Genomic DNA, 24,026 nt, shown 5'->3' on the forward strand with positions numbered 1-24,026 from the left:
TCTTCTTTGATGCTGAGATTTCCAATATTAATATTTTCTCCTTGGACACATATTAATTTTGGGAGAAAACAGACCTTATTCACTGACCAATATATCAATGCATGGATTTTTCACACATACCTGATACACCAATCAAGGTCCAAGTATTACTGTGGTTTTAAATGTGTGTGTGTGTAAGGGGTACATTTGGGGAAAGGGAGATAGAAAATTTTTAATTTGGTAGAGTCAGGAGTTAAATGATGCAGGCCTGAATCTAGTTACAGGCAGTCTTATAATAATGAGCAAAACCCAAGACAACATAACAGGCTGTTCTTAGAAAATATTTATTAGACCAGGCAGCATCTACATTTGGAATAGTGAAGACACTAGCTCCTGTAGCTTGGAATAGATTTTGTGACTGCAGCTAAGTCTATAACTAGAGTTTAAAAGGATGATAAAGAATTATGTGTTCTTTCAACCATTAATTTTAAATTCCTTTGCAAGTGTGTGCATTGAAAAAATAGCACAAAACAAGTAGTTAGGAGACTGTATTATTTTTCTGACTCTTCTTTACATCTCTGTGATCTAAAACAGATAACGTCATTGGATCTCTGTTTCTATATCCATAAAATGAGCAAATAATATAGATGTTCTCTATGACACATTCAATTAAAAGAAAACATTCTCTGGAATAGAAAAGACAAAACATTGTACAAGTAGTGATGTTTTCGGAAAAGGCATCTGTACTAGCTTTGTAGGGCTGCTGTAATAAATTACCACAAACTGGGTGGCTTACAACAACAAAAATTCATCCTCTCACATAGTTCCAAAGGCTGAAAGTTGGAAATAAAGGTACAGGCAGGGCCATGCCTTTTCCGAAGGTTTTGGGAAAAGATCCTTTCTTGCTGCTCCCTAACCCCTGATGGCTGGCAGAAATCCTCACTGTTTTTCTTGGCTTATCAATACATCCCTCCAACCTGTTTCTGTCTTCATGTGATCTCTTTCCCTGTGTATCAGTTCCTCTACGTCCAAATCTCCCTCTTCTTATAAGGATAACACCCTAATCCATTATGACCTCACTTTAAACTGATCACATCTACAAGAATCCTATTTGCAAATGAGACACAATTCAACCCACAAGGACACCTGAAGGCACAGTCTATTTCTGTTGAAGGAGCCACAAGTCTCCAAGATATTATTGATATAGTCCTTCTATAGACATAGAAGAATGCAAAACAGACACACAGTCTTAATATATCTTGTGTGTGTGTGTATATATATATATATATATATATATATATATATATATATGTTTTTCAATGTTTATTTTTGAGAGAGAGAGGGGGGGGGAGGAAGAGGGAGGGAGGGAGGGAGGGAGGAAAGGAGGGAGGGAGAGAGAGAACAAGTGGTAGAGGGGCAGAGAGAGAGGGAGACACAGAATCCGAAGCAGGTTCCAGGCTTCAAGCGGTCAGCACAGAGCCCACTGCGGGGCTCAAAACCCACAAACCGTGAGTTTATGACCTGAGCCAAAGTTGGACACTTAGGTGACTGAGCCACCCCGGTGCCCCAATATTTTGTATATTTTTTGACACAAAAGTCTGCACGTAGACACAGACATAAACTAGCGTTTGTTATGAATGCAATAAATATGAAGTAAAACAAAGAGATAACTCTGTTTTAGTTTTAAATAAAATCAACTCATTTGTTTGAAGGTGTGAAGAAAGTCTCAACAGGAGAAATGAACTTGGGAGAACCCAAGAGCCTTCACAAAATTATCTTAAACTTGGACTGACCATAGACTCATCTCTGCACCCAGCCTTGAATTCTCCAAGACTGGGATCTTACTAGTACTGCAGAATTGCCAGCCTCCGTCCCTGTGCGGTCTCAGATTAGCACAGTTCGGAAGAAGTGAACATAGCAGTATAGCATCCCTGTTAATTTCCAACAACACACCTCACAGCCAGGCTGACCAGAACTCACTGTCATTGTTCAGGCAGTCTCACCCTACAGCAAGTTACGCAGCAGCCAGCTACACGTGTTGCAAATATTTAAGGACACTGGGGTTTGCTCATCAGATGCGTCTACGCAATAAGTAGGTATGTGTTAAGTGGTCTAGATACTTGAGTCAGCCTGACCTATCTTTGGAAAATTCAATGATTTGGACCAAACTAACCATGGAGAATGTAATTTCAGAATTAGAATAAACATTTTTCTAAGTGATTTCTGAAATTATATCTATGGGTGAGAGAGAGTAGGTTAGTTTGGAGGGCAGGGATAAATAAATAATTTTGAAGGCCCTGACAGGGGACTAAGACCAAACACATGCATCTTTACTCTCTGCAGTTTATTACGCTCACGCATTGTTCCTTTCGTGGATGCCAGAGGGACAAGGATCCCTGAAGCAAGTAGAATATTTATGTATGTATGTATGTATGTATTTATACATTTGAACAATCAATTCTAATTACTCATAGGTTCAACATTTGTGAATCTGCCTACTCACTAAAATGTACTTGTACTCCCCAAATCAATACCTGTGCAGTTTTCATGGCCATCTGTGGAGACCTGTGCAGAACAGCCAAACATGTGAGCTGATCTCTGCACATGGTCCCACCTGAAGTGGAACAAGGAGATTCTCTGCCTTCCTGTTTCTCCTCTCATACTATAAACATGTGTCCTTTAGACGGTGTACTCAGTGCCACTTTTATGCTTCTGGTTGGTGATTTTGCTGTTTAAAATGGCCCCTAAACAGGGGATGCCGAGGACTGTCCAGTGTTCCTAAGCGTAAGGTTGTGCTATCTTACAGAGAAAGTAAGTATGCTCGATAAGCTTTGTTCTGGCATGACGTATAGTGCTGTTGGCTGTGAGCTCAATGTTAATAAATCAATAATGCACCTTGAATAGGATTTCTTTAAACACAAACACGCATAAAATAAGGTTATGTATTGAATGGTTGACATAAATGTGACCAGAGGTTTGCAACAGACTATATTCCTTCTAGAGCAATGATTCAGTATTCCCTAATTCTGTGTTCACAATGGCTGTATAGAACACAACTACCATGAATAATGAGAATCAGTGGTGTGTGTGTGTGTGTGTGTGTGTGTGTGTATATATATATATATATATATATATATATGTGCGTGTGTGTGTGTATGTATATATATATATGTATTTTAAATATACCTTAAATATATATATATATATATATATATATATATATATATACACCTTATATATATACCTTATATATGTTCCCTGTATATACATATTCTATATATATCCACATATGAAACAATGAAGTTGGACCCTTACCTCATACCATACACAAAATTTAATTCAAAATGGATCAAAAACATGAATGGATTAGCTAAAACTATAAAACTCTTCAAAGAAAACTTAGGAAAAAAGCTTCATGACACTGGATTTGGCAATGATTTCTTGGATAAGATGCCAAATGTACAGGCAACAAAAGAAAAAAAACTGATAATTGGACAATTAAAATTTTAAATTTAAAAACTTTTGTGTAACAAAGAACAGAATCAAGAGAACGAAAAGGCGACGCACAGGATGGAAGAAACAGATGCAAGTCACATATTTGATAAAGGCTTCATATCCAGAAGATAGGAGGAATTCCTACAACTCAACAACTAAAAGTAAAACACCCGAAAAATGGGCAAAACACTTGAATAGACATTTCTTAGAAAACAGATATACAGATGACCAATTGGCACATGAAGAGATGTCCAACATTCCCAACCATAAGGGAAATGCAACCAAAAGCTCAATAACACACTACCACATGCCCGTTAGGATGCTTATGCTAATAATTATAAATAACAGAAAACAGTAAGTGCTTATGAAGATACAGAGATATCTGAATACTTGTTTACTGTTGATGGGAATGTAAAATGGAAACCAGTATGGCAGTTCCTCCAAAAATTAAGCACAGAATTACCGTATGACCCAGCAGTTCTACTTCTGGATATATGCTGAAAAGAACTGAAAGCAGGATCTCAAAGAGGTATTTGTACACCCATGTTTACAGCAGCATTATACCCAACAGCCAAAGTGAGGAAGCAAACCAAGTATCCAGGAATGAATGAATTAATCAAATGTGATAAATACATGCCACGGATTGTTGTTCAGCCTTAAAAAGAAAGTCTGACATGTTCCAAAATGGATGCACCTTAAGGACATTATGCTAGGTGAAATAAACCATCACAAAAACCCAACATTACACTGAGTGCCTACAGTAGTCACAGGGACAGAAAGTAGCCTGGTGGCTTCCAGGGGTTGAGGAATGAGGAGTCATGGTGGGGGGCGGGGGAGACGGGGAGTCATGGTTTAATGGATACAGTTTCAGTTTTGAAAGACGAAAAGTGTTCTGGAGATGGATAGGAGTGACTAAGTACAATGTGAATGTACTAGATACATTCACAATGTACTAAATACAATGTGAATGTACTAGATACTACTTAACTGTACAGTTAATAATGGTTGAGATGACAGATTTTGTTATGTGTATTTTGCCATAATTAAAAAAAAATACGTGGCTTACCACAGTGGAATTTAACATTATGATAACATTCTTCTCCTGTGTCATTTTAACCTATAAAACCTCCTGGTCAGTTTTAACAGCATGTAACCAATAAGAGCATGAAAAGAAAACTAGAATAAAAACTATAAAATCTAATGTCTGACATAAATGTTTTTCAGAAGCCAATAAATTACATTAAAGGAAAAACAAAAACTTAAATGACACTGAGTTACCTCATTACTAGCACAATGGATTCTGAGAATAAGATTCAATGATTCAGGAAAACAAGTGTTTGAGAAAAAATTCCTATGAAAATCTGCCATTCATAGGGAATTTTAAGGTAATACACTACTTCCTTCAAAACACATGCATAAAATATTCACACACACGTTAAGAGCAGCTGTAAAATTCTTGGAACTTGAAAAGATGACATGAATGTCCTAACACTTTCTTTACACAGTTCAAGCCTGCTCAGCCTTGATTTGCATTTGCAAATGACTTTTTCTAAAAAAAAAAGAAACAAAAAAAAAACTGTTCAACTATTTATTTTGCATATTTCAGTTCAGACTGGGCATGCACAGCAGAGGTTCATGGCATGTAACTGTTACTCAGGTGCTGACATTTGCAAGTCTGATCTATTAACATGAATGTCCCCGTGGCCCACTGGTTACCATTCTGCTCAGCTAGGAAACCCTGGTAACAGTGAAGGGGGTAGGCTCTGTGGGTTTAGTTAAGACTGGTGTGGTGTATGGAATGCTTTCTTATCTTCAGTGATGGCAGGTGAAGTGCCTCTGGGAAGTTTTTTCTCAGGTTACAGAGCAAGCTTTAGTATTTTGTGAAATGATCTGAGGTGTGTAAGAAGAAAGCAAGCCAGAGCCTCTATAACTGTATTTATTCTAATGTGCCGCTTCACAGCTTCAGTATGAGACCCTGGAGGCACTTTTTTCAGGCAAGCATAGCACAGTGGAAAGAATAGAGGCTTTGGTGAATGACACCATGAGTTTCGAATTTGGCTCCTAGTTTAAGAACTTTATGACCTTTAGTTCAGTTAATTAACCTCGCTGATGTTCAGGCTCTTTATCTTTAAGTTGGAAATAATAAGACTTCTGCTTATGAGATTATGGCATGAATTAAAGAAGATGATGTATTAAAAGCTACTGAAATGCCTGGCATGTAGTATGTGTTCAATAAATGATGGCTGGTATTGCCATTTTAATTCTATTCCTACTAATTTTGAGAAGGATGTCTCGGGAAGGTAAGATATTCTTTCAGAATTCAGAAAGGACTCCTCACCCTTGAGAGAAGAGAGAATCACAAAGAAAATATTGCATCTTTACTCCCTATAGAAGTGAGTAGCTGAACAGGGATTTGATTAATTTGGAGCTTTTAATTTTAACCTGATAGTTTCAGAAGCATGCTGAAAACAATGGAAAAATGCAGACACCACTTTCTGAAACTATGTTTATCTCAGAGATTAAGTACAAGTTCCTGGAGGCCAGACCCAAGGTTGTTGGTTTTATTGTTATTAATAACTATTATTATTCACAACTTTACCACGTTGAATACAGTGCACCCTGTTAATTGAACGGAATTTAATTCCTGGGAAACCTTGGAATGAATTACTCGTGCTTTTGCTACTAGAGTTGCATGAGATAGAAACTTCCTGTTTTACATGAAATCTGCTAGAGAGATTTAAAATTTATCAATCCTCTTAGCTTTGCTGCTTTTAAGACCACAAAAAAAAAAATGGCCTGTCTCGGAGAAACCTTGCATATTACAATTCAGTTTTCAGACATGGCAGGAGCTCATTCAGGGTGGAATTTATTTCACATTACATTTGGGGCATGCATGAGATTTAAAAGCAATGCTTTTTCTCTAAAGTACTCACTACAAAAGATATATCACACATACTCAGGCTATTTAAAACTCAGCGAGGGGAATATCAACAGACTTTTTTTTTTTTTTTTTTTTTTTTTTTTTTTAACCAAGTGTGCTCTCTGATCAACTGGGGAAATAAAACCTTTCTTATGAAAAGCAACAAATTGAAACAATTCTGGTGCATAAGGCCTAGGGGTACCTGTCCTATTTGGTTAGAATTTTGGGCAGCTTCTAATCTAGAAGTAGTGTTTATATAGGTGTATGTGTGTATGAGTATTGTTTCTGCCCTTATGCATGGTTTTCTGACTTTAACACCTTCAGTGCTTTTAAAGAATTTTATGAAAGAATAAACCGTTGGCAATTTTTTTTTGCTTGGGTTACAGATGTGTCAATCAAGAATCCCTCAATTGCAAGTAGCAGAAATAAAACTAATGTTGCTTTTCTTAAAAAAGAAATGTATTGGCTCTTCAAGTGGGTCATTCAAGAGGTGACTAGTTTCAGACACAGTATGATCTCTGATGGAATATTATTAAGGGTGCTGTTTGTTCAGGGAAACTGTGCAGTTAGTCGTGCAGCCACTATGGAACACAGTATGGAAGCTCCTGCAAAAATAGAATTACCTTGTAATCTGGTAATCTCTCTTCTGGGTATATATCCAAAGGAAATATGAACAGGATATCAAAGAGATATCTGCACTTCTGTGTTAATTTCAGCATTATTAACAATAGCTAAGATATGGAAACAACCTTAGTGTTGGTGAATGGATAAAGACAATCTCATAAATATATACAATGGAGTATCATTCAGCCACTAGAAAGAAATCTTGACATTTGTGTCAACATAAATAGAGCTTGACAGCATTATGCTAAGTGAAATAAGCCAAAACGAGAAAGACAAACACTTCATGGTATCACTTATACAAAGAATCTAAAAAAAAAAAAAAAGTCAAAATCATATAAATTGTAGAAAAGTGGTTTTCAGGAGGGGGATGGTGAGAGAGATAGGGAGAGGTTGATAAAAGGGTACAAACTTTCAGCTACAAGATGAATAAGGTCTGAGGATCTAATATAAAATGTGCTAAATAGAGTTGATAACACTGTATTGTATCATTGAAATTTGGTAAGAAAGTAGAACTTAAATGTTCTCACCAAAAAAAAAAAAAAAAGTAAATATGAGAAGTCACGGATGTGTTTGACATGGGAGGAATTATTTTACAATGTATACATATATCAAATCACCATGATGTATACTTTAAATATCTTACAATTTTGTATGTTAATTACATATAGCTCAATAAAGTTGAAAAAAGAAGAATGTTTTTTTCCTCTCTCTCTCTCTCTCTATATATATCCCATTGGTTTTGTTTCCTCCAGATAGAGTCCAGAGTGGAGGAACATATACATATGAGAGAGATACATACAGATAGTTCTCATATTCCCCAGGGAACACTGCTATTTTTTTCAAATGCCACATTGTCTCACTCTTCCTTTCTTTGCCCATGTTCTATCTCTACTGCCTCCCCTTTTATCTTGGTAGTGCCTATACGACTCTCAAAAATTCTCTAAGAAGCCTTTGCTGATTTGCTAGTCGTAATTTGGTTTTGTGTTCCCACTGCACTCGGTGCATGCCCCTGTTATGTCATTCTGCAGTCATGAACTCTGACTGCCCTCCTTGAGGACTCTAAGCAACTCCAGGGTAGGGACATGCTATCTCCAAAGCCACAGCGAAGACCTGACGTTAGTGGATCTTACTGTTATTTTATTTTGGAGGCGGGAATAAATGGAAGTATGTCATCTACTTACTCCAAAATTTCTTGAAGGAACCGAGTTTATCACTTATTCAGAGAGATTAGATGAATCACTGCACTGACACAAATCCAGGTGGGCAGTGCCTGAGGAAGTCATCACACGGGGAAGATCTCTAATACCTTCTGAGTTCTCGACACAACCACTGGACCACGAGGTTTCGGAATCCAGTCCTCTGCTGTGAGTTTTCTACCCAGGGGCTCAGTCACACCAAACTGCCTGTTACAAACCAATCTTTTCTTAACCTGCCCTTCAGCATGATTTTTCCCCTTGGGAGAAATAAAACAAAATGTTAACAAATCAATAACAAACGTCATGTGAAAGCGATCACTGATAAAACCTGAGAGAGGAGACTCTAATTGGTTCCCTGAATTCAATTCCTGAACTTTGAGAAATTGGCTTAAACCAGCCATCAAACTGGCTACCAAGATTTTACTTCCCTCTCTAGATGTATGGCACCCTAGGTCTGTGGCACTCATTCAGTGTCCTGGTTATTCGGATTACATCTCCAGATTTATGGCCCTAACTCACCATTCTGTTATTGCAACACCCCCTAAATGGTCCCCTTCCCCTGACCTCACTCTCCTCCATTGTACCGTCTACACTGCCTCCAAATTCAGCTGTCCACTCCTCACCTCTGCATCCGTTTCCTATTGCTGCTGTAACAAACTACCACAGACTCAGAGGCTTCCACACAAATTTCCTATCTCGCAGTCAGGTAGGTTGAAAGCGTGCTATGGATCACACTCAGCTAAAATTGAGGTGTCATCAGAACTGCATCACATTCTCAAGGCTGGAGAAAGAGTCCATTTCCCAGTCTCGTTCAGCTTCTGGAGGCTTCCTGCATTGCTTGGCTTGTGGTACCTTCCTCTGTCTTCAAAGGCAGCCATGCTGGTCACGTGCTTCTTACATCGTATCACTGACGTCTTCTTCCCCTTCCGCTTGTAAGGGTCCTTCTGATTATATGAGGCCCGCCCAGATAATGCACGATAGTCTCTCTCCATTATGGTCAGTGGATTAGCTACTTTAATTCTTTGCCATGAAATGTACCATATTCACAGGTTCCGGTTTTAGGCCGTTGACGTCACTGCGGGGCAATACTCTGCCTACCACGATGGTGCCTCTTGCTACCACCTGCTTTATGCTCCAGTCAAACCAGAGAACTTGCTGTTACTGGAAGAATCATTCACATTTACACTTCCACGCTGCTCACGCTGTCTCTATGTCTGAACGACACTTTCCTCCCCTTCTCTATATATCCTTAAAGTCTCAACTCAACTGTTATTTTCCCCAAAGCCTGTTTCAAGTGCCCAGGCAGAACCAAAGCTTCTTCCTCTATCCTCCTACACCACTTGACTTTCACCATCCATTCCAGGTTGACGGCTTGCTATTGCTAGGCTAACTTTCCCATCACACTTTAATTCCCTGATGTTACCTTAACGTAATCATTCTTGCATCTTCTCTGATATCTAGCAAAGATTGTAAGCACAGAAGGAGCTGAGGAATATGTGCTTAGTGGGGTGGATTTCCAAATTTATGAATTATCTGTGAGGGAATTATGATCTTAATTTTTTTTTTTTATTTTTTGTTTATTTTTGAGAGAGAAAGAGAGACAGAGTGTGAGCAGGGGAGGGGCAGAGAGAGAGAATTTGAAGCAGGCTCCAGCTCTGAGCTGTCAGCACAGAGCCCGATGCGGGGCTTCAACTCACGAACTTGGAGTTCACGACTTGAGCTGAAGCTGGATGCTTACCTGACTGAGCCAACAGGTGCCCTGGAATTATGATCTTTCATTAAACAGTTAAACCCATTAGGTAGTGAACTTTATTGTTCAGAAGTTCTATGTATCAGACAATTGATGCCATTTGTGGGGAACCGTAGGAAGGAAGTAAAATTTTAGGCACAGTTTCAGTGACTGAAAGGTAAGACCCCATGTCAACCCAAAGGGCTCGACACTTCCTTCACGTTGCCTCTGGGTTTGAACTGTATTTGAATCCTGATACAATTACTATTCTTATTTAGGAGAGCGTTCTCAATTATAGAGCAAGACATTTATTTTTTTTCACACTATTCTTATGTGTTGTAGGTTTCCAAAAGGAATTATAAAAATTACTCTGATGCAAGTGGTACATATTCTTAAAATGAAGATGTGATAAGCAGGTCCTTATAATAATAGTTGTGAACACCTTTTTATCACTTTTTGATACCTGGATTATTTTTCAAAGATGGGATATTTTTCCACTTCTCAAAAGTATGAAACATTAAATAAGGATTATGTCTACTTTTGCCAGGCTTTTAAATACAGCAATTCATTTAAATGTCCATTACCCTTCACTGGACAGGTGAGAACGATTCTCAGGATCTTTGAAGGCCTTTTCCCTTAGTCTCAGAACTGGGTAGGTGGGATTCAAACTCCTCTCTTTTTAGCTTAAAAGCACCTGGTATTTTAGGTATGAGTCTTACATCCTTGGGGCACCTGAATGGCTCAGTCAGTTGGGTGTCCGACTCCTGATTTTGGCTCAGGTCGTGGTCTCATGGTTATGAGATTGAGCCCTGCATTGGGCTCTGTGCTGTGTGTGGATCCTGCTTAGGATTCTGTCTCTCCCTCCCTCTCTGTACCTCCCTTACTCATGTCTCTCTCTCTCTCTCTCTCTCTCTCTCTCTCAAAAAAAAAAAAAAAAAAAAAAAAAGAAAAAGAAAAAAGAAAGAAAAGAAAAGAAAAGAAAAGAAAAGAAAAGAAAAGAAAAAAAAAGATTATGGTGTGATGAAGTAAAAAAACATATAGAGCATTTGGAACCTAGAGTTACTGAGGTCTGGGCAAGTCAGTTAGCGTCTCTGAATTTTAGTTTATTATAAAAATAGAACGAAGTCTACCTCATCACTTTGCAAAGATGAAATGAGATAAATAAAGCCGGTTTATTTTATTATGTTTCATTCCCTACCAGAGTTTGGGGGAACGGGAGACTCTGGTGCCATAAAATCCAACGCTCCACGGTACCACCCCCTCAAACTACAAATGAGAATTCCTCCTGAGCTGAACACCAGATGTCCTGTAGGATACAAACATCCGCTGACTAGAAGGTTATTTTTCACATTCCCATGGGCAAATTATTTTTATGACATGAACCCATAACTGGCATAGGATCTCCAAATGGAACGTTTTATAATGAAAAAGGAGCGGGGTGGTAGCTGGCAGCCTGAGGTCCTGGTGACAGGGGAAGCAGATTTTCTTGGAACTGGCATCTGGGTGTTTTGCACTGAGTGAGCGAGAGGGTAGATTTCCTATGGAAGCTGGAGGGACCAGGAAGGAGCTCTGCCCCACTGCGCGTGTCCGAGGCTGGGGTGCCACCAGCACCACTCACACCTGTGCAGGCCGCCCTCGGGTCCCCCTCTCCGCACCGCAGCCAGCGCCTGGCTGGAATGGCTGGTGGGTCCTTCTTGGCCCGGCACACTTTATATGTGGGTAGTGGTCATCCTGCAGTTGGCCTGGATTCTAGGAACTTGACTCCAAGTCATTTTTCTAAGACTGACGAGAATCCCCGCTTCCTTGATGCTTATGTGCAGAACCACTGAGGGTCCTCTCCTCCCCACCACACACATCCATTAGGAGGAACAGGGTTATCTCACCTTTTCCCAATACACACACACGGGAAACAAGTGTCTGAAGCTTTGGAATCTCAATCTCTTCTACTGGAAACACAGCTTTTTCCAGGAAAATAGGCAGAGGAACTTGAAGAAATCTGACATTAAATTCTTGTGGCTCTTTTACCTTTGCTCTCCTGAAAAACTCTTTATCCCTTCTCTTGTTCTCAGGAGAGTGCTATTATGGGTCTAAGCAGAAGGTAACTGGTCCAGTGTCTTCCTCACCTGGCCTCTATGACACTGCAGCCATGGGAACAGCGAAACCTCGGGACCTGCTGGCAGTGAGGAGAGGAGGGATGCGTGATGAGAGGCGGCACCCAAAATGCTCATTTGTTGTCGCTTTGGCTCAAGTGCCCCCAGGAGAGAAGCCAGATTCCGTGTGATTAGAGTATCTGGTTTGTCGCGTTCATACAGGCATAGCAGTTTTCACCTGGAAAAGAACGTGAGTTCACCTTCCCACTGGACAGAGAGGGAAACTCCCCACCACGGAATGACGTGAATGGTTCTGGACAGATCAGGGCCATGGTCCAGACCTGTCGACTGTTCTCGCACGCCAGGCTGCCAGTGACCTTCTGCGTATGACTCTGCTCCGTGCGTGGAGCTTCAGGAGCAAGAGCTGGTGTGTTGCGAAAATGGCCAGGTTGCATATGCTGAAACTCTATTTCAAGTTCAATTTGGCAACAGTCTTAAAGACCTTAACTGAAATAGTACTATTAAGCGAGGCTCAACTCTCTCCATCTATCACATTTGAAGCTTTTTCATTAGGGCCACTACTGAACCTTCTTTACTCGGGAAACCTATTCAGCAATAAAGAACCTGACTGATCAGTGGAATATGAATTTTACTGCTGTGTGGAGACATGGTTTTATTGTGCCGTCAGGGAAAATGAGATCTAATTGGGGAATGAGTGACTTATAATCCTCTCTGCATCATTCCTGCTGTCCATTAAGGCACGAAGCCAAAGACTGCTTCCTCTTAGACGCAGTCTGATTTTTAAACTTTTCCTGGATTTCTTGTTTCCCTTAGATCCTAGATCCGGCATAAACCTAATGCATCTAGCACACATTTTGGCTCCCTAACAGTTCCTGAAAAATTCCACTCTATTTTTTTTGGCTGAAGGTCGTGAAAAGCCAAAAATAAAAAAATACAAAAGAAAGAAAGGTTGGGGAGGACATTTAGAAACTGCATCTAGATTGCCAATTCAGATGGCTAGGCTGGGACCATACATGTGGAAGGAAGGGAGCCATGAATCAGTAATTCCATGTTAACAATGTAATCTCACTTCAATTACATGATTATTTTAGCCAGAGCAGGCTCACAGATGATGACTCCAACTTTTCCTTGCCCTGAGAGCCTGGAGGTTGTGGACTGAGCCTCCACTTGCTCTGTACACAGGGCTCTGGTGCTCCAGCCATTTAAGGAGTGGTGGGAAAGTGACAGTCCGTTTCCAGCACTCCTCTGTGCTCTCATATCAAAGCAGATGTGCTCTTGGGGAGGGTAGGATTATTAGAACATCCCTTTCCTCTAATGGCTTCTTTTGCACTTCATCCAAGTCCACTTACTCTCACTTCCAGTAAACTGGAAAATCAGGCTCGTTTATTTCTCTCAGAGGCAGTGGTTTCCCACTGCGTTGACATATGCTATGTTATGTTGCATTTTGCATCAAGATAGTTTTGAACACGGGTACCCTTATTCACGGGTTTATCTATTGGAAAAGAATAATGGCTGCATCATACTGATGGACATCGTTGCTGAGATGGACGAAACCTGATTTCAAATCTGGAAAGATAAATTTGACTATCTAAATAGCCTTGGTCAATGCAAAAATCTCTGGCTAGGAAAGTCATGTTTTCCTTCTGATCTGGAGCAGCTTAGTGGGAATTTTTTTTAATCAAGTGGGAACAAGAGAGAAGGGAGAGACACCCACATGGGGCTGGAGAAGCAGATTTGTTTTACATCATCGGACTGCAAGGAGAACCTCCAAGAACAGACATGATCACCCCCGGGGATTTCGAAGTTACCTGAAGCCAAGTGGAAAACAAGGGCTTCTTATTTAGGAAATGCACTTAAACATCTTCTAATGTAATAAACAGGCAGGGACACTTTAGCTTTTTACCAAAGAACAGTAAATAAACATAGCCATACCCAACTCTGTAAGCTGAGCTGATTCTCCCAGTCGGAAGTGTACCTTTGGAAATGGCAAAGGGACCCCCGCAAAATGTGGGTAACGAGAGTCAAACCCGAACAAAGCAGCAAGTCTGGGAAAAGAAACCCAAGCACCGAGACATTCAGTGAGTGGAAAGTGCTCGCGCACATCTTTCAGGAAAGTTAGAATGCGTATTGAAATCAGAGCCAGTGGAGCCACACCCAGTGCTTTGCGAGATTTTTGATACCATGTGATTTCTGTGTGTGTGTGTGTGTGTGTGTGTGTGTGTGTGTGTGTGGCTATAAAGACAGCAATAAAGACAACACAAATCCATTCCTTTCCTTCTGTAGAATCTCACTAGATTTTTTTAAAAAATAAAAACTGTACTATCAAACTAAACAAAGCCACCAGGATTGAGAAATATTGTCCTGGGAGTTGGAGTTTTTAAACTGGAAATTAGTAATACAGAAGTAAACTGGAAAACAAGGCAACTCCCGTTGAAAAACCCTTTCAGGGGTGAGAAGAATGTATTTCTACTTCCAGCTCTACTAAGTAAGTTATTTCACAGTCTTTGTCATATTACTTAATCTTTTTAAGTCCAAGTTTTTGTTTCTTTGTTTTTTTACCTATGAAATGAGGGCCCTGGATCTACTGTGTTCCAGCTCTAGTTTTTGCTATAATTTTTGAAATGTTAAATCAGACAAAAACGTTGGCTCAAATTTAGGCAAACTGATACAAAAATGTTTTAGGAGGAGGCAGCACGGAGGTTGACCTAAATAATTTAGAAATCTGCTTTGGGGCACCTGGATGACTCAGTTGGTTGAGCATCCGACTTGAGGCTTAGGTTTGTGAGATGGAGCCCTGCATCGGGCTTGCTGCTGTCAGTGCAGAGCCTGCTTGAGATCCTCTTTCCCGCCTCCCCCCTCCATCTTCTCCTCTCCCCTCACCCCTCCCTGTTCCTCTGTGTGTGCTATCAAAAATAAAAATAAACATTAAAAAAAGAAATCTGCCTTAATATTATACATCATTTTTAAAGTGTAAGCTAAAAACTCATGAAGAGTAAGATGTTGTTAGAAATTAAATTTGAGAAACAAATTAAGTGCATATTAATGATGAATTATTTTTGTGGACTATCATCACACTCCACATGCTTATAAATATTAAATGGAACTAATGCCTTCAAACACACCACGGAAGGAAGAATCAAAAAAAACATCTAAAGGTAAGCAGACAACGCTGTCGGTTCTGCAGGGTCTCAGTCTTCACACAGAACTGAGGGTTTAGGGTGAAAAGGAATTTCAGTTTCTGTTGTGAAGTATGTTTCTTCAAAGATACTTATTTAAAGCAAAGTTTACAGAAGAGACGAAGGAAATAAAAAGCAAGCATGGGATTTTTTTTTAAGTAACAATGTCCTAATTATTAACTTCTCTGACACTGAACACTATTGTTTCAAACCCTCAATTTCAATATTTGTTTTATCTGTGTATCCTAGAAACAATGACATTAAATGGTACCCTTTTGTTTCTTCCTTACACTCAGCGAACAAACTCTAACTTTAGCTGTGTCTGTCCTTACACGTTTTTGTTAGGTATATGAAAAACTTCCTGGCATAGTTTTCTGTCCAGGAGAAGCACAATTTTTTTTACTTCTGATGTTTTTTTCCCAGGTGCGGATAGATCCTGAGTTGCAGCAATGCTGGACTTTCTCCACTGCTGGTGGAGTGACCCATCTGATAGGTGAGTCTGGAGAGATCTAGACTTTTTCTCTTTATTTTCTCTTAACAGAAGCTTGGGTAGAGAAGGAACACATATCTCTAGTCCTTCAAGCTTCAGGTGTTACGGGAACTGCCTGTAGCCTGGATAGGTAAGTCTGTTTAAAACTGGGATTTAAATTTAGGATGCCTACTTTGCTTCAGATTTAAGCCTAACACATCGGTCTAAAGTTCATCCATAATAAAAGCAATAATTAGGTTCTCATCTACCTCACCCTTTGACCTTATTTCTTAGTTGCTTAAGAAGATAGTAGATATTTTAAAATATTGGACCCCCTTAAAGATTCATTAAAATGTCTACATCCTCCTTCATGGAAAATAGGAGAGATGAAAAAGTCTTCTTAGATACCCAATTGTGTAATCTTTATGGCCATACTGTGAATACAGAATAGTCCTCCAGGATATAACTTATTAAATGAAATGTTTTCAAGGACCAAGTAAGGACATTTGCTTCTCTACTGATTGTCCTAGTATAATGCAATTTAGAAAATATATCAGCAGACTTGATTTTAAATCCTGATGCTATTACTTACTAACTGTATGGTGTTGGAGATATCTCTTAATCTGAACTTCAGTTTTTTCAACAGCAAAAAGAAGTATGATAACCAATCTGTTATTAAAAGAGTGCATATGAGAAGCTTAACAAATACTGATCTAACTTTCTCTTCCTATATACACTCCTTTTCATCAAATAAATTGTATGAAATTTATTTATGAACTGTATGCTATGTTGGCAATTAATTCCTAATGGAAACATTCTTGGGAGTGCCTATAATAGAATGTAAAAATATGAAAATATTTACATGAAATGTATATTTATAGAAAATAGAAGCTTGTCTAGGTTAACTACAGGAGTTATCATACTTTTTTAAAAGTAGAATTGCAAACAGTACAAACAAGTCACTTCCTAAATTAATTCTTACATAAAAAGTTGGTTGTAACAATGCTTTCAAGTGCACAGCACTTTGATGTTCAAAGACCCCTTACAATTAAAGAGTGTCCTTTCTGTGATCATCTTGTTCATTAGACTATCTCGAAGATCCCCTGAAGAGGATGCTGAGATGATCTAAACCAATCTTCAAAAATCTCTAGTCCTCAGAAAAGCGATTTTCTTGTGGAAAACCTGACCCCATCTATTTGCCTGTGTTCAGAGGTGTTCATCTTTGCTGTGCATCAGGAACACTTATGGACATTTCTTTAAAATATATACCACCAGGGATTATGATTCAGACATTCTGTGATAGGCTATAGGAATGGGTATTTTTTTTTTAATTCCCTACATATAATCCTGAGAAATAAAGATTGAGAACCACCACTGGGAAGTTTTCAGTCTCTATTGGGTGGGTTCTAGTGAATCCAGGGGGATCACACAGTGATCATCAAACAGTATCCTGAATTCTTGGAGGAACCCAGAACTAATTTTATTTGACTGATTTCTATAAGATATAACCCAAAGCTCACTGCCATCTCTGCCTATTAGGGGGTATACCAGGCTAGATTTCCCCTATAGTGTCCAGGAGGCTAATCCAGAACTTTTTTTTTTTCCTGGTATGTAAAGAGTAACATAACTGTAACCTGACTTGCTTTTATCAGTCACCACTGCTTAACATTTCTTTCCTGAAACTTAGCAACATGTTAAATGGGAATTCAAGGATTCCATAAATGGTCTGTGACTCTATTAATACTCTATTCCTTCTTCTATAGACGCGGCTTAGTGTCTCTTATGCCCACTTGGTCTACTTTGCATCTGGGTAAAATTTGGTTGCGGATGGTTGGCGGTTATTCGAAGTCTTTCTCCAGATTCAATTTGTATCCTATAGGATTTAGAACTACAAGAAATTCACCCAAGTATAAAAACAAATAATGAAACAACACATTTGGTGAGCTCAGGGAAGGGATTTGATGCTGACTGGCGGTTTGGATTGAAGGGAAATATTGAGGATTCGCTTTTCAGGGTAGGATGTGGTTGCCTCATCCTGCTGCCAAATATATTCTGAAAGACACCCTTCTAGGTGGTGGTTTCTTTAAGGAGACATGATTAACTGAGCAAGATTGTTCTCTGTTGTGGTTTTGGAAGAACAACTGGGTAAGGTCACTGTGTTTAAAGAGCATATTTGTTGTGTCTAAATTCCAGTGTCTGTCTATAACTAGACCCACAGTTTAGATCAGTAATTTATTTAATTTCTGATTTAAACTCATGCTCTGACTCTCAGAGAAAACTATGCCCAGGAAGAAGAAAATTACCAGAGCATTCACCATTCCCAAAAACCTTTCAGCAACAGAGGACTTTGACTTGTTTAGCACATGACTTTAGAGAAACCACAACGCTTGAAAATACTAATTTTTTCATTAAAGTGCCAGAAAATTCAAACCCAGAGTTTTAAACAGTGGTTGTTATATACTATTAATAGCTCTAAAATAAGCAACTTTTGGAATCAGGATGCAAGCTAATTATAGAACTTCTTTGCCGTAGCTGTTTCTATTTACATCTCCAAACCACAGAAGCAAATAATGTAGACTTTACTAACACATCAGCATCTTCTTGTCCTTCTCTTAAGTTTCTGACTTCTTTGAAGCTACTCTTAAAGCTTTCCCTTAAAAACACATTGTAACCGAATATTCCCAGTTCAAGGACAATTTCAGTTTGTAGTTTTTAGTCTAAAGGAAGTCTTCTTAAAATGCCGAATTTCAAGTCACTTATACCCCCAAGTAAGACAAAAGATCAAAGCTGTTGTATACAGGGTGCATATTATCCAGTCTGTTTTGTATGTAGTCCTTTCGTGATTGTTTGCTTCATCAACAGCAAACACAACATAGTAGGAAGAGTCAAGAGCGTGAAGTTATCTGCTATGTAGTGATCATTTCCACCACCAAAATATAAGTGTGACATTTGGGTTGATTTTTAAGAAAAAGAAAAATTTGAAAGTGAAAGTAACTATCCAGAGCAAAAATTTTAAGATACTGCAAAGTCTAGCAGAATTGGATGTTTTGTTTTCAGTCTTAGCCAATTTACATGGCGGCAATTGACTCCGTTGGGGTGGAGAGCTGACTGATTATGAACGTCATTCTCTCCAGCACCCGCCTCACAGACACGCCCAGCTGACCCTGAATTAATCAGTACCCACCTACACCAGTCTTGGCTGCACATTAGAATCACCTGGGGAGCTTTTAACAATCCCTATGCCAGGTAATTAAATCAGACCAATTAAATTACCATCTCTGGGGGTGTGGTCCAGTCGTGAGCAGCTTTTAAAGTTTCCCAGGTGATTACAATGGGCAGCCAAGGTTATAAAACCGCAGCTCCCTATCTAGATACATCCATGAGGTTCTGATTACCTTAGCATTTCTACTTTTTATTTTATACAGAATGGGGTAAGAGGCTGCCTAGGACTCCCAGAACATTCTCCATTTGTAAAAATATCCCTGAAGTGGACAAACAGCCTAACAGAAAGTGAGCACAAGACAAAACATGTATGTCTATCAAAGATTGTAACCTCATATTCAATCTCATAAGTAACTGAAATGCATTTCTCTAAAAGAAAAATCTGTAAGTACCTATTATATTATAGCAATGATTGCAAAGAACTTAATTCCCAGTGCCCTTGGGATTATGAGAGGGAAGACATTCTCATATATTCCCGGAGGAGTGAAAATTGGCAAACTTTAAAATAACAAAAACTACAACTACTAAAGAAAATACCTAACATTTAATGAGTGGTAACGATGAGACAGTTCTAAGTACTCCTAACTCCTAACTAAGAAACTGTTCTAAGTACTCCTAACTCATTTGATCCTCATGACAGTTAAGTGAGATAAATATTGTGATTATCCCCATTTCCAGCAAAGAGACTAAGGCACAGAGGCATTGAATCACACAACTAATAAAGAAATGGTACAGGGATGCACATACCAGTATTCTAGATCTAGAGCCTGTGTCCTTTGGTACTCACAGCAAGGTAGGGAAACTTGACATTGTGTGTCCAGGTCTTAAAGAGGACCCAGAATATCAAAATTCCTCTTTTGGGAACTTGTCTTAAGAAAATGATCAGATATATGTTTACTTATGTCCATTAGGAGTAAAATAAAATATTGAAAAAATGGGAAACAAGATGAAAGTCCACTAATAGGGGGTTGGTTAAGTTAACCATGTCATAATCATATGATGGGATGATATGTTCCCATTAAAAACCTTGTTGTAAAGCGATTCTTTCCAACCCTTTTCACATCATGACAGGTGAAGAAAATGACAGTATTTTTATATCACACGAGGGCAAACAGTCAAGGGGGCTGGAGAATACTGGTTCTGGAAGCTGGTGGCACATGTCCAGCCAGCCACTGCAAGAGGTGATGGAATCATTATCTTGACATGTCTGTAGTGCATCCCCAAAGATTAGTTACAAAGTACTCATTTGTAGGAACATATTATGCTACAGGCAAACGTTCACTAGATTTTGCTAAATGAAGACAATGCCAACTATAAGGAATCGTAATACATTCCAGGCTAATAACTCCATCAGTACATATTGGTACAGGTAGCCATAAACCCATACCAGTTGTCAAACCATTAAAGGAATTCTGTATCTGCTGGTAAATAGCCCATGCACTGACAAGCCCACCAATGCCACTGCCACTGCCACCCATGGCTTCTCCCAAATATGGCAAATCTGGACTTCCTCAAGATAAAGCAGCTATTAAGTAAAGCCTGAAAGGGGAGTTTGGAAGGAAGGTTCAAGATCCTTCTCCACTGCCAGCCAGGGCTTTATTCTGATTGGTTGGTGTCTAAGCTGTGCAGGTAGTTCAATGTTTTGAATATTAGCTCTGCATATTAAAAAAAAATCTCGGTAGGGAAGAATTTTTGGAAGAATATGTATTGTAGATGTTAATATTTATTCGCTTTGTACTTTTCTGGATTTTTCTACTTATCCGCTTTGATCAATTATATGTTTATAAATAGGAAAAATAAAGACCAATACATAATACTTTTTAGAATTGATCTTGTGATTATGGTTGAATCTGAATTCTTAAATCCAGATATTTACGAAAGTATCTTTGGCCTTCAAAGTAACAGAAGGCTCCTAAACTGGCTCCTTGAAAGGACCCACTGGTTGGGATGAAGAGGAGACTGTATATCAGCATGGTAACCTAAAGATAAGAGTCCTTTTCCCAATTGCTAGATACCACAAAAAATTCTCATAATCTTGTGGAACCCAGGGAAGGAGAGAGGCTCCCAGTAATAAGTGAGATGGAGTTTTAAAGACAAAATATGTTGATTTAAAAGTAATAAAGGACTATGTTCTGTCTTGTCATTCTGGGTTTCTGGGCCAAAATTCCACACAAACACATTGCTGGGGAGAGTGCCCGCCCATGCTCAAATCAAACGACACTTCCAACCTCTGATGGGGCCAGTGCTGCTGTGGACCAACGCTGCCATGATTTATGCCAGAGAAGGTCACCACTGCCTGAATGATGCGGTTCACTTCTCAGGGTGGCCCCCAATCTGCAGCCATCTCTTCTGCCCAGCGAAACAAAACACCACCATCTCTGTGTGCTTTCTAATTCTCGTTAGAGCTTCAATGTGTCTACCAAGAGGATCCTTTGGTGTGGCCTTCAGCCCTTCACTCTAAATTCACACACACACACGAATGAATGTCTGGCTTTTCCTGATCTTTTTTTTTTTTTAATATTTATTCATTTTGAGAGAGCATGAGAGAAAACAAGTGGAGAAGGGGCAGAGAGAGAGGGAGAGAGAGAAGTGGAAGCAGTCTCTGCACTCCCAGCGCAGAGTCTGACACGGTGCTTCAACTCATGAACCAGGAGATCATGACCTGAGCTAAAATCAAGAGTCAGACACATAACTGACTGAGCCACCCGGGCGCCCGGTCCAGATCTTTTAAATAACATGTGCAAACAAAAACTACTAATTCCCTTTCCCGCAACACAGTAGGGAATCTTCTCTCTTTCCTCTTAGCTGCTGGGACTGTTCCCCCACCCCCCCCCCCCCATCCCACTGGTTTATCCTAGCAAAGGACACTAAAAGAGCTCTGCTTTCCTCCTGGAATCCCATCCTTCCCTAAGTATGACAAGAGGGAACAATGAGGCCCACTTGTTCCTCACTGGGGAAGAAATACACAAAGCGAGCTTAAGTAAATCTCCATCTCAATAAATATCCTTTCACATACTTTCAGATGTGAGCTGCTATTGAAAAACACTCAATATTCATTGAATGAATGGTGGCCAAGGATATATTTGAACAAACAAAGTGTCATCACAGCACCTTGCTAATTTGGAAGTTGTCTATCACACAATGGAACCATAGAACATAGCTAAGAACTGAGAAGAAAACAAAACAGATGTCTTAGAACACTTTACAACTGGGCACTATCAACAAAGGCATCATTTTAGTCTGTTTATATGTTACTTACAGTTCAAGTCAGCCAGGTTTTTGGGTTTCTTTGGTGAAAGGCCTTGAATTTTGGAGCCAGAAGGACTTGGGCTCGGATTCAAATAAATTTAACCCTTTTCTTAATCTGCAAGGTAGAAATAATGGCATCTAACCACAAAGTCATACTATGAGAATTAAAGGAGCTAACATATGAAAAGAATCTAATGAAATCTTATAGATAAAAATGTATTTAATAGTGACTTCTTTTTTCTCCTTTTCCAAGACCAAGGCAGACGGGAAGCAGAAGTTGAGGAGGTTTCAAAGATGGACAGATAACAGTAACAAGAAATAACAGGCCTAACCTGACCAGAAAGGATATTATGTGGAAAAATAACTCAAAACCACCAGGATCCTTCTTCACTTCCAAGGCCATCACTGGGACACAGTAACCAAGAAAAGGTGAAATTATATTCAGTATCTTTCTCAGAAGTTGGTGAGACAGGACAGGGACTGTAGACTACTTCTCTCCAAAATAAATAAGATAGAAAATGTTGGGGCTGGGAAACTTTGCTCAGGGTAGAGGAAAGGGGAGGTGCCACCTTACAAGAAATGGATATACCCGAAGAGCTTGGGTTAACTCTATCCATGGAGCAGAGGTTAGCAGTCTTTCAGTAAAGGGCCAAATAGTAAATATTTTCAGCTTTGTGAGCCACAGAAGGCCTCAGTTACATATATTTCTTTCACGTGTGTATGTTTGTTTTGCCACACTTTAAAAATGTAAAGAAAAAAAATTCTTAATTTACATGCTGTACAGGAGCAAACCACAGATTGGATTTAGCCCACAGGCCATACTTTGCTGACAGTGATGTCCTGTACAGGATTCAAGTTAAGCGCCTTTTAAAACCCATTACATAAAATAATGGGTGAAGTGTTGACGTCTGCATTTAAGTCACCTCACTAGAATCGAAACTTCATTTACTATCATTTTAAATAAATGCACTAATTGGGGTTTACTCATGTTAATATGCCTCTGCTTATAAATGGGAATTTTAACCAACCAAACAATAAATGGCAAAACTAGGACCCTATACACATCGGGGAGAAAAGTAAAACTGTATCACAAATAAGAGCTGGCGTTTATTGCAAATGTGCTCCGGGCAACATATATGTGACTTGTTATGGACTGAATTGTGCGTCCCTCCGGCCCCTGCCAAATTCATGTGTTGAAGCCCTAATCCCTGGTGTGACTGTATTTGGAAACAGGACCCGTAAAGTAGTTAAGGTTAAATAAGGTCATAAGGGTGGAGCCCTAACTCAATAGGACTTGTGTCCTTCTAAGAAAAATGCACACCAGGAGTGTGTGTGCCCAGAACAGAGGTCACAAGAAGCCTGCTTGTCTGCCAGCCAGGAAGAAAGCCCTCACCAGGAACCAACACTGCCGGCACATCGATTTTACACTCCTGGGGTAAAGTCTGCTGTTGAAACCACTGAGTCTGTAGTATTCTGTTGTGGCAGAGTTGGGGTTTGAACCCAGGCAAACTAACTCAGGGTCATGCTCTTAACCAGGTTACAGTGACATTCTTCTCTGGTTTACGGTAAAGATGGCTTCCCACTTAATTAAATAGCACTCATAGGAAGAGCTAACTAGCATATAATAATGGGACTTGAAATGCTTTCACACATGACCACCTGAAGACTTCTCTAAGTGTCAATCATACAAATTTTACTGCTTCCAAAAGGAGCTAAACAAAGAAGAGATTGATGGCCTATTGCTTGGCAGGGTGGATGCTGGCATCTGCCCAAGGGAAGAAATGTGAACCAGACTGTATTTTACCCCTTATGCCTTATATAACATATATGTACCTACAACGTACACCATGGCAACT

At 39.4% G+C, this 24,026-nt stretch overlaps 1 long non-coding RNA gene across 2 annotated transcripts in view; it reads right to left on the reverse strand.

Moving 5' to 3' along the window:
• LOC122217413 overlaps nucleotides 1-24,026 on the reverse strand; it is a 144,385-nt gene that overhangs the window by 115,790 nt on the left and 4,569 nt on the right. For both annotated transcript variants that reach the window (XR_006201476.1, XR_006201477.1), the window contains exon 2: nucleotides 22,181-22,285. This is a non-coding gene — a long non-coding RNA (uncharacterized LOC122217413). The remainder of the gene's footprint in view (nucleotides 1-22,180; nucleotides 22,286-24,026) is intronic.

The sequence above is a fragment of the Panthera leo genome, chromosome B1 (assembly GCF_018350215.1).
Source record: "Panthera leo isolate Ple1 chromosome B1, P.leo_Ple1_pat1.1, whole genome shotgun sequence".
NCBI classification, from domain to species: Eukaryota; Metazoa; Chordata; class Mammalia; order Carnivora; family Felidae; genus Panthera; species Panthera leo.